This window comes from Thermobia domestica, chromosome 11 (genome assembly GCF_964235325.1).
Source record: "Thermobia domestica chromosome 11, izTheDome1.hap1.1, whole genome shotgun sequence".
Classification (NCBI taxonomy): Eukaryota; Metazoa; Arthropoda; class Insecta; order Zygentoma; family Lepismatidae; genus Thermobia; species Thermobia domestica.
The window spans coordinates 231567085-231577792 of record NC_137464.1 but is presented as its reverse complement, the minus strand read 5'-3'; the positions used below and the strand labels follow the sequence as shown (position 1 = coordinate 231577792).

Below are 10708 nucleotides of genomic sequence, written 5' to 3'. Positions count from 1 at the left end.
TCTACTCTTATTTTGATATAATCAAAAGAATAAAAAAATGTATGATTAATTCTAACAGCTCCCATCACTAATTTATTTGTAATGAAAGCCGACAGTAAGAGTGTATTAAGTGACAATATGCGACTCGTGTATGTAGATCTGCTCACGCTTTTCTCTCTCTTTCCTTTGAAGATAAGTATCCATATTATTGTGCCTGCATTAGTGGACATCATTAAAGAGTCATTGCATCAAAACTCTTATTCGTCAAATTCTTGTTCAAAAGGGATGTAGAAAAGAAATAGAAAATTGCCATCCCATTTCACTATCTTCTATTTCTTTAAATCTTGTTGAAAAACTAGTAGGTAAACAACTGCTACGTTTCATTAATGAACAAGACTTAATGTTGAAAACGCAACACGGCTTTATAAAGGCAAATCCACAATTACTTCCATATATAAACATATCACAGTAGCTATAACATCTGTTGATCAAAAAGTCAACTCTGTAGGCATATATTGTGATCTTCCAAAAGCTTTTGATTGTGGAGACTATGATATATTTTTGCTAAATTAGAAAATAAAAAAGGTATTAGATTTTTTGCTTTGGAGTGGTTCAAATCATACTAGTACAATCGAAAACAAATCGTACAGATTGTTCATATGGACGAAACAATTAAAACTTTGAGTAAAATAAACTCAAACGCACAAATAAGTAGAACAGATGTTCCACAATTGTCAGTTCTAGGACTTAATACTGATTCTCCTGTATCTAAAAGATTTATTAAATGTAGAAAGGGGTAACACAGTTCTTTCTGTTAATGATTGCAACAGTAATCATAACTAAAAAAAAAAAAAAAAAAAAAAAAAAAACAGAAACAGCTTGCAAGATGCCATTGATCCTACATTCCAAGTTATATAGTGGCTTTCTGCAAAAACTAAACGCAGATAAAACAAAGTGTTTCTACTACCATTTATCTCACACAACACCACATCAATTACCGCAAAATATCCATGAATCATGAAGTTTTGTACATTTATTAATAGCGTAAAATTTTTAGATATGTATCTAGATGATAAATTTTCATGGCAAGAACACGTAGACAAATTAAGGAAAAATTAGCTCAGGCTGTGTACATAATACGAACTCTAGTTCCAATACTGAGTCTACAATTACTTCTGTCCCTGTATTATGCCATATTCTATTCTCATATTAAATACGGAATTGACTTCTGGGGATCTTTGCCAAAACTTCAGAATGTAATCAGCAACAAAAAATGTGTCATAAGAATCATTATAAAATCACCGAAACTCGCCACCTGTAAGAAACTATTTGAATCATTGAATATAATGACAGTTCCTTCGTTGTACATATTTGAACTTCTTAAAAATACTTGGAATCATTTGAATAATATCAAAGGAGATGGTGATATTCACAAGTATCTTATGCGCGGGAAAGATAACTTATCTACTGTGTATCATAGAATATTTGATTATGGAAAATCACATATGTATATGGGTGTACAAATATATAATAAGGCACGTGCCTATTTAAAAAATACTCATGAAAAGAGTTTCTTTATAAAGTTTTTGCGCAAACTGCTATTAAACAACACTCTTCATACAGTACATGAATACCTTAAAACTTATTGTGAAACTTCGAAAAATGATTAAATCACTATTGTATGTATCTGATGATAAATACAAATAAATACATATGCAATAATTAAAACAGTAAAATATACACATGTGGAGTAATTAAAATAATAAAGTCCATATATATATATATATATATATATATATATATATATATTATTGTTATAAAGATTGCAGATTTGGTTTAGCCTATATATATTTTCACAAGCTATTAAAAGAAAAGCATTGTGTTTGTTCCAAGTATGGTATCTATTTTATATACTGACAAGTTCTATACCATTTTGTACAAACATACATGTACTGTAATACATTCAACAGAACGATTAATGAACTTAATCTAAACATATCACCTCTTTCAAATTAAATCTAAGACGTTCTTAACATATATATATAGATCAATAAATTTCTCTTCGGTCGATAATCACGACTTCAAAGGAAATCTATCACTGTGAAATCAGCTACATCAGCAAAATCCCAGGGAAAGTGACTGGTCGTTGACACTTGGGAACCAGGCACCTATGGAAGAAATTGTAGGACTTATCTCGAGATTAAGTACTGAACAGAAGACTAGTGGACGATTAGTCGTAGCAGTCACGAGTTAAACATAAAGCCGAAGTTCTTCAACTGATTTCGCGAGAATTCTAAAACTTCATCAGTATATCTCCGACGTTGTGATCTTACGAACTTCGATTCAACATAATGAATTTAGTGAAACTTGGTGACATTAAAAGTCTCAAGAATCATCGAAGTGAGCACCAGTTTCTTTTAATAAATAATTGAGAATTTTTAAAATGAGATTTGTACAAATTGACTTAAAATACATCTATTTAGCTAATGCAGTTTTTCTTCAGATCTAATTAGAAATTGACTATCTGTTACTCTTTACATTTTTTATATTTTCAAAATTTTTGTTTGGGATATTTCTGCCTATGCCTTTAGAGATGAATCTCATTTTCAACTTCACACATATTCTCCTGTATGATACTACATACTTCATTTAAAGTACGTCTGCTTCTTTCATTATTGTCTCAAATATTTAGCAGTTGGCTCCATCTAGAAATTCAGTGAAAATATATTTCACGAATTTGTCTACAAAGAACATTTGTGTTGTCACGTTTTGCACAGTTAAATCAGTGCAAACATTTACTACAATTTATATGTCATCAACGCGGAAATCTGAATATGCTAACTTTAAGTTTTGAGGTATGCGATACGTTCATGATTTTGCCATTTTAGAATGTTGTGTTGAAGATGGTTAGTGCTTTTAAAAGTGATTATATAAATGTCGGCAGAGTGAACTTAAATATACTGATGTTTGATATTCGAATGTATCTGCCCAAAGTAATACGAAACTGCACTTGATTTGTGAAAATGGCAAATTGTCATTTTGGGGGTTCCGGCATTGGACCGACGATTATATCGTACCCAATATGGGGTTCACGTTTAATGGAAAATTGTACACGCAATATGAAAAATATAAAAATAAAATACAAGACACATTTGTGCTAAGGCTCTTTCAGACGGCACAAAACCTGAGATATTAAGAATACCGTTAAAGAGAAGAAAAAAACGAAACTTTATGGGTCCTTTTGAACAGGCACAATCAAAGATTTTAACGATACCATTGAGAGGAACGTTAGCATTAATTTTATTTATAAATGTAATTTCAAAGATAGTGGGAATGAGTATGGATGTTATCAAACGAATTCGGCTTCTAATCAAATACATACCGAACGTTCTACTCTACGTACGAAAGTATTAAATAAATCGGTAAGTATGACTACAAAGGGCCCTTAATATTAACTGCTTACAATATACACAATAGATTTTAAATATTATTTTTGACTTGGCATTTATTTTGGTTGAAATCATTTTAAATGAGGCGTCATTAGAGCATTATAGTTTGATCAGGGCCTTCTCAAAATATTGGATACTGAAATGTTTACTTATGATGTAAAATAGATATTTTGATATACTGTCACCTTATCGTCTTATTTTTAATAGATATTCACTTAATTTTATTTATCAACTATGCTTAATTTTCATTCGTGGAAAGTTATTTTATTAACATCTGATTAGCCTTAAATTTTGATTAATTAATTATAATAATGGTTAATTGGTTTCCTTTATCACAAACTATGAATGAGACAGCAATGAGTTGCTGTAGCAATCAACTGTTGGGATAATGTGGACTTGACTCATAAGATTTTTGTGCACGGCGCTGCCGTATTGTCTAAAATTAACAACTGTTCCGACTCTTTCAATTGATTCATTTTATTAATATTAAAAAACTTGTCGGGAAAGAAAATCATTTTAGCAATCAAAACTAAAAAATAGTGAATGAGAAACCTTTAACGAAAATATGAAAAAAAAAGATAATGAACAAAATAAGTTAAAATATTTTTTCTTTAGGAAAGGGATTTTCAACTTTTCAATTTATAAATCATGTTGACTATGTTCAAAACATCTTTTGGTAGCAGCAAAGTGGTTTCTAATTTCAACATATTTTCTTACGGTTAGATGTGGAAAAAATGAACAAATATTTAAAATTTTCTACATATACTGAAAATTTTGATTACTGGAAACATTTACTTTTGAAATAATAATTATGGTTTACTTGCTAATAGCCAGAAGATCATAACCGTGAGACAAAGAACTAAAATAATTATTTTGAAAAATAATGCTACTAAACTACGGAATATCATCATAATGTGTGAAAATTGTGTATAGTAATGTTTTGAAAACTACTGCTAATTTAGTTAAGCAGTTTGATATGCTGGAGTCAAGAATTGAGGAGTTGAACCAATATGGTCGTAGGAATACACTGGAAGTGCATGGTATTCAAGTGGGAAATAATGAAAATGTTAATCAAATAACGAAAGATAAAGGTAATTCACTTTATTGTAAGTTGGACACTTCTATGATAAATACTTATCATAGATTAAGTTCTACAGCATGTTATCCCGTTCCAGGCATAATTGTAAAGTTTGTCCGCAGACAAAATAGGGACGCATTCCTTCAAAAGCGAAAGGTGAAACGTAATCTTTCCTGTCGATATATTGGATTGAAGGTTCATAATCCTATCTATATCAATCCGAACCTTACCAGTTACAGTCGAAACTTGTTCAAGGAAGAAAGAAAGGTGAAACTTGAAAATAATTATGAGTTTCTGTGGATAGATTGTACTTGTAAGTTTAAGCTTAGAAAATAAGCCAATGGCAGACAAATATATACATTGAATTCAATGGCAGATATACCAGCTCTGTCGCATAAGTAGACATGTTTAGGGAGTACGATTTATCTGTTTATTATCAAAATATGAGTAGTATTAATAACAAATCATGTGACTTGTATTTGGAAGTCTTGGCGGAAAATTATGATTTAACAGCCATTACAGAAACTTGGCTTACAAATAAAGGTTATGACAATGAAATATTAGATAACAGATATATAATTTATAGACAGGATAGGTTTGGGACTAGAGAAGGAGGTGTAATATTAACCATTAAAGATAAATATAATAGCTGTTCCATTGATATTTGTATCAATTGCATTCAAATTGTTTGTACGCGAATTGTAATTCGAGCTACTACGATAATGGCTATTGTGCTCTATATACCTCCTGGCATAAGTATTGTAATGATTTTATAGGTAGAGGCTAAATGACGGTCCTGGCTAGTCTTTTCCCCTTCAGAAATTTATTATAAAAAATGTTAAATACAAATTTCTTTGATTACAAAGAGTAAAATAGTGTCTATCTTGTTATTGACCAGATGAGAGGAAATTCGTGTTTTGCACGGTGCCTCTTCTCTCAAGACAGTCTCCAAGGCACCTGCTGGTTCTGATGAGTCTTGAAGGATAGCCCCCTCAGCCCAAGGCAGCTTCGAGAGGCTTGGTTGTAGTAAGGATCCCAAGTCCAATGCAACCTCTGGTAAGGATAGGTGTACCCATAGTCCATTGCGACCTCTGGTAAGGATAGGTGTACCCATAGTCGAATGCGACCTCAGGGCAGGTGTTGGTTAGTTGATCAGTTGGTCGACTGATGCCAGGTCGTTCGGTGGTTGGGCTTTTATTTGTCCTCTTCGGGTCCTTTCGTGAGGTCCGTCTTCTTCCGGCGTCTTCCGTGTCGGTTTCTTGTCTGCTACACTGTTTATAACAATAACACGTGTTACAATAGCACGTTGACATGTGTTTCTGCCGTGATGTGGGGATCCTTACAATATTTACAGAGAGTTATATTCAAAAATATATTTATCTGTCAAGTATAATGATAAATTATTAATTATAGGTGACTTTAACATACCATTACCTATTGGTACTACAATACATTGGAAAATTATTAATTATAGGTGACTTTAACATATCATTACCTAGTGTTACTACAACAAATTGGAATTCAAATGATATATTCATCACAAAAATTAATAATTTTATATCATTGTTAAGTTTAAGAAATGTGAATAATGTCTTAACTGCTAATCGTAGAACACTTGATTTGGTTGTATGTGGCCGTGATCATGGAATTAAAGTTGAGTTGTGCACCTCACCGCTGGTATCAACTGATGTACACTTTCTCTCATAAAGCTTGGTTGCACTCTTTATTGCTGTTTTGAGGCAAAAATTTTCTAAGTCCAACTTCGGGTATCTTCGGAAAAAAGTAAACCAGGTTCGAACCTCCAAGCCAACCTTTGCAATCGGGAAAAGTTTTGCAGATGCATTTTTCTTTTAATTATAATAAAACTTGTTACTAAGTATAGAAAAAAAGCAACATTGATTGAAATACTTAATGATACAATATTTCGAAACGTTGTAATAATGTCAGCACATACTTGTTGGTCATTTAGCTCTCCATACGTAAAAGAACATTTAGATACGTAAAGGAATCTTTCCATATGTAGAAGAATGCTGAAAGTTGACATAGAACATAATTCTCGCCTGAGTACTAAAATAAAAGTTGAAGTACAACAAAAACAGCGTTTGCAGTTGATTATTCCTCCGTTTCCACAGGTTAAGTTATAGATTAGCGCACATGTTTTTAATATATACAACCACGATATTGCATCAGGGTATTAATAATGTGGATATAGGGATATGCTATGTTGTAAGTGCACTGCTTAAGAAAAGTTTGTTAAAGTTTACTCACTTGTAAGAATAGATAAAAGAAATTTGAGTTAATGAAATACTGGCGTTGATTCCTGCAACGTTTTCTAAACTAATCACAGGATGAATAGTTTAGAAATTAGATTTCTTGCCTCTGACGCAAAGATCCCATACTTTAGTAACATAATCTCAACATTCGCAGTTTTGAAATACGACTAAATTAAAGTTGAAAGCTGGTAAAGCATAAACATTTGATTTCGGGTTAGATTATGTACAAAAACTGTTTGGCCAGCCATAGCCTTTATAAACTCAATTTTATTTCATAATGATTAATAGTCTATGGTTGCCATGAAAGGATTATTTAAGAGAAAGTTTTTAATGTCTTCAACTGTTTGGTCGGTCATAACTGATTTCATTTCGCAGCAAATATGTTGCTAGACATTTACATTATCTTAAAATTAAGTAGTTTTTTTTAAATCTCGAGCTTAATCTCATATTTCGAATTGTTTAGTCCGCCATAGCGCATATGAACTAATTTCCTAATGGTTAGTACTCTGCTATAAGACATTTAATTGAAGTCCCGAGTTCGCAGCGATTAATACTGTTCTTAGACATTTAACTTGTCTTCAAAACTGCTCTGGTCCAAGAGAAAGTTTTAAGCATTAAAGTCTAATTTTCTCACCACGAAAAAACTTAGGGCATGTTAGCTGTTTTAAGTGGATTGAAGTACAGCGTCCCTTTCAGCAACGAGGCTATATGAACGGTAAACTTTCAGTTTAAGGTGGAGCAGGTGCCACCAGAAGCGTTAAATGCACCCCCCCCCCGAAAATTGAACTTTAGATCTCGTTTCTCAGAGATACACCTTCAGCGGAGAGAGCTGAACCCTCAATACGTGTGCGTACGCAGTTATTAATTTGTTATATTTAAAATATTTTCTTTCGAAAAAGTACTGTCATGCTAAGCCACACACGCGGTTTTCGATACACAAGCGTCATATAATTCAGTTTACAGCAATTTGGTTATCTCCACCCGTTCCGGAGATGTGACGAACGTTGCTCGTAGTACTCATGATCAGGTAGTGCAGTCAGGTATGTCAAACAATGTCCTTTTCGATATTTGCATACCATAAGATTTCATACATTTTATTCACAAGTATAGAAGTTACAAAATCGTTTCAAGGTAAATGTCTCAACCCATATATTGAATTCATCGAAGACAATGGGAAAACTAAAGAACCGTAAATTCGAAATACATGAGATTACATAATTGAAGTGTGGTCTTTTATAATGTCAAAGCATAGTATTAAGACTATTCGCTTTTTCACGAGGCTTTGCAGCCCTTGTAAACAATGCAGACGGCAGTGTGTAAATGTTGCCGACTAATAGACTAAAAAGTTTATAGAAAACCTTGAGCTAACAAATTAAGAAACAAACCGAAGAGCGGGAGATTGAAAATGAAATGACATGGATTTCTGATAGATTACCAAGATGCATTTTCTCTCTCCTGAATCTTTGAAGTACCATATAAACATAGAGACAGAACACTAGGAAGCATGGCTGCCCGCAGCGGGATAGGGGGAAGGGGGATGTTGCCTCCCTGGGTTTTGAAAGGTTTTTGGAAGTGTATGTCAAGACATATTAATTTGATTACTTAAATGTTATAACACTTAATATGCTCATATTAAATACTATAGTATCTGGTATTATAGATTATTACTGTAGGTAATAAGGATAGGCGCGTAAATAACTGTTGTTTTACATGAAGTATTATGTGTCCTTGTGTATCAAAATATTGTGTATTCGTTACTGAGTTTGTGTGTCGGTCTTTCGTCCCCCCACCTGGAATCGGTATTTTGCCCCCTTGAAAAAGTCCTGCGAACGTTCATGCCTGGAAGCCGGGTTGAACAATCTCTTAAATTTTCCCTGTAACTGCAAATCATGGCTAATCGTGGTTGACCATAAATCTTCGTCCTCTGTATATCAGGGAGTTCGCATTAATGGTTCAAAATATTCTATCTATCACTACTAAATTTTATTTAGCCTGCCCATAGCATCAACTAATAACATGGAAAATTAGAATCAGAGCTATTGGATCTTATTATGTTCCCTAGTCTCTGTTGTCTTACTATGTTTATTAGCTTGAGCAGATCTACTAAAACATATGCTCTTTTACTCCCGTCCATTTCAAGGCTGTGTTTCGGATCACTACGTGACTCTCAAGTAGGGGCGAGAGAACATGTGGATCAAATAATTGTTCATTTAAAAAAAAAGCGAAACAGTTTATTTATTGAATAAATTACAATTTTAGTATCTCTTGAAGATTTTATTAGATATTTTGTTACTCCTGAGACCGAACAATCATTCATGCGACTCTTAAATGTTCATTTAAACCCGATCGTTTCTTTTAATCGATATGCGAATTATAACCAGAGGTAAAAGTGTGGGGGAACGTCAAACGTCATCCCCCGACCTCGAAAAAATATGTACGGCGTCCCCCAGTTCTTAAAAAAATTAGAATGGGCAAGAATAGGTGGGGGGATGGGGTGACGTCATGCCGCTTGCTGCCGTTCCCCTACCTTTTCAGATCCAATTTTACCCCTGATTATAACATACAGAATTAACATCAGACGTTACGCTATTTCGAATCGGTGAAATAGCTTTTATCTTTCTTTCTTACTTATCTTTAAAATAATAGGCCTACAACTTTTTATATACAATGAAAGGCCCTCCAATTATCTGAAGTGTAATGCATTTAATATATTAAATAGAAATGTAGTACAAGGGCTGTTTTTCTTTTGGGTAACATAATGAACATTGCAGCCCAGTTCTCTGAAACTGACAACAGTCTTAATTCTGACAACGATTCTTCGAAAAAGAATGAAATATAATCGGAAGTGAGCAACACTTACAATGAGCCAAATGACCATTATTCTTCGATAAGAAAATAGTCCCCAAGAAAATGCACTTGTTCAACCTAGGTAGCAATTATTGTATTTTTAAAACACACTAAGAACATTTTAGTTTCAATTAAAAGCACAGCTCTATATGTTGATTGATATCTTCCACAAAAATATTAAATTTAACAGGAAAGCAGTTACAACCACTGACAAATACGCAGAGCGCGCGCTATATTTGAAGATGGTCACTCAGGCAGGAAGGTTACCAGTGTCTCCAAGTTATTATAAAAAGCATAAACAAGGTAAACCTTTAAGTGCCGGGGAAAAACAAATAGTGCTAAATGTATTTAGTAGTTTTTGTGAGTGGTATCCAGACAAACCTGGCGTATCTAAAAGAACTGTCTCCAGCATTATTAAAAAAAAGCATGTCAGTGGTAATGTTCGTTCACCTGTTAGAACTCATAATGTTGTTGCCCGAGTGGACAAATATGATTCTTTTGACTTAGATGCAATTAGGAAAAAAGTTCATAATTATTTTTTCAAAAATGAGATACCAACTTTGAACGAAGTCCTTCAGGATATTAACAGTGACGTGGAGCTACCAAATTTCAGTGCTGCTACACTTTGCCGACTTATGAAGGACATTGGTTTTGTCTTTGGTAAAGAAATCGTGAGACGGCCTTGATGGACAGAGATGATATTGTAGAATGGCGAAGAAAATATCTAAGGTCAATAAAATCATTTCGACAGGAAAGTAGAAAAATATATTATTTTGATGAGACGTGGGTAAACGCAGGACATCGGTATCAAAGGTTTGGCAAGACCAAACTATCACATCCAAGAAGCAGGCTTTCTTGAAAGGATTGTCAACTGGATTAAAACAGCCTTCCGGGAAGGAAAAGAGGTTGATTGTCGCGCATATTGGTAGTGACACTGGGTTTGTCGAACGGGTAGAGCTTGTGTTTGTGTCAAGGTCAACATTTGATTACCACGAAGAAATGAACTGCGACACGTTTCATAAGTGGTTTGAATCTGTGCTTCCAAAATTAGAACCGCACAGTGTAATTTGTCTAGATAATGC

General features: G+C 33.5%; 1 protein-coding gene across 1 annotated transcript in view; it reads right to left on the bottom strand.

Annotated features, from left to right (window-relative positions):
* The window catches only part of LOC145664809 (uncharacterized), a 121451-nt gene that overhangs the window by 5305 nt on the left and 105438 nt on the right, over positions 1-10708 (bottom strand). The gene's annotated exons all lie outside the window — the stretch shown is intronic.